Genomic DNA, 1,793 nt, shown 5'->3' with positions numbered 1-1,793 from the left:
AAAAAAAAACTCCAACCAACCAACCAGCCCCAAACCAACCAACCCTGGGTTTGATATAATTTTCAAATGCTGAAGTCATAAATAATGGCAATCGCCAGGATTTAAGATCTGTGTGCCTGCCTTCTCCCTCACCCCTTCCTCCAGGAAGCCTCTTTCACTTGTCTGCCTTTTCTTTCTTTGCTTTGTAGCCAGAGGAATGAACTTTGTGTTGGAAATTTCAGGCCAGGTGTAAGGTATTTAGATTAACCTTGGCAAGATAGCAAAGATAATTCAAGCAAAATGTAAGTTGGCAGAAGACATTGTAGTAGATGTTTCCCTAGGAACAGGATTAACAAAGAAAAATAAAAGAAAAAGACATTACATCCGGCATAATTCAAAGACATGAGAGAACACGTGGGTTGTATAAAATAAGAGTAAGCTCCAAGTTGGCCCAATTCATGAAGAATTAAGGCGGCAATAAAAACGTGAGGCAATATAAATACAGCAGTTCCTTTCCCAGCACACACACACGCTCCATACATGCCTTCCACGAACTGCCTAACACTTGTCTTGGGACTTTCTTTCCAACTCACCATTAACAGCCCACAGTTCTGTGACACCAGCAATTCCAGTCCTGGCACCGGCCCACACAACCCAATCCCACACTAATTCCTTTCATCACTCAGAATGTCTCCACCACCAAGATCTCCAACCCTGCAGCTCCCCTCACAGACCACCACCCCTGCACCCTGCGTCATTCCCACTTCTTGGTTTCTGTGGAGCATAACCTCCCCACACGTAGCTCCCTCCCCTGCTCTTCCAGTCTTTCCCTTTAGCCCCCAGAATTTCATTTTTATCCCTATCCAGCAATGCCCTGCCTAGCTCTCTAGAATCTTTCAGTCTTGTCCCAGTTCCTGACTCTGGGGAACCCCCAGGCTCTCCATTCGCCATGTCCCTTCCAGAACACGCTCTTCCTGCAGCATTTTCCACATGCATCCCAAACGTGTCATTCTATTCCTTCTGTGTATGACTGTTCTCTTGCCATCACTGATTCCTAAACCTACATCTTCTTTCTCCACCTATTCATCTAAGGTGTCCTGTTGATTTTGTCTCCACAATAATTCTCAAATAATCCCCTCCCTCTCAGATTCAGTTCCCATTTCCAATGCCCCAGTTCATCCCCCGTTATCTCTGCTTAGACTCCTTCCTGCTTACCCAACTCCCAGCCTCCCCTTTCTAATCATTCAATCCTGCAAGCACTTCAGTTCTTTAAAGAAGTCTTCAGTGGCTTCTTGTTGGCTACCAATTGAAATGCAAACTCCACGGCCTGGCACAAATCCATCTACAAGACTCCGATCTGTTTTCCAGCCTCATCTGCTGTTCCGCCATTCTTTGGCTAAACTGGAAAGACACATTGTTTTAACACCTCTACGCTTTTTATCAATTCCCTCTAAGCCCTATTTGTCTTTTGAAATTATGTCATCTTTCTAGGCTCTTCTCAAACGCCTTCTCTCCCATGAGTCCTCATTGGCCACTGATCTTTCTTTCTTTTAGGCTTCACAGTAGGTTGTTTGGGCCACTGAGAGTGACCTCATCTCATCCTGCCTTGGACAGTTTACTTATGTACTTATCTCTATTGGAGGCTTCCTGAGGAGCCTTATATTTTAGCTTAGTATTTCTACAGAGTTTGTAAAGTGCCTTCCATAACATAGGAGCTGAATTAATATTTATGGGAAGGAAGGAAGGAAGGAAAGAGGGAAGAAAGGAAGGAAGGAAGGAAGGAAGGAAGGAAGGAAGGAAGGAAGGAAGGAAGG

The sequence above is a fragment of the Galeopterus variegatus genome, unplaced genomic scaffold (genome assembly GCF_000696425.1).
Source record: "Galeopterus variegatus unplaced genomic scaffold, G_variegatus-3.0.2 Scaffold81, whole genome shotgun sequence".
NCBI classification, from domain to species: domain Eukaryota; kingdom Metazoa; phylum Chordata; class Mammalia; order Dermoptera; family Cynocephalidae; genus Galeopterus; species Galeopterus variegatus.
This window is presented reverse-complemented; position numbering follows the sequence as displayed.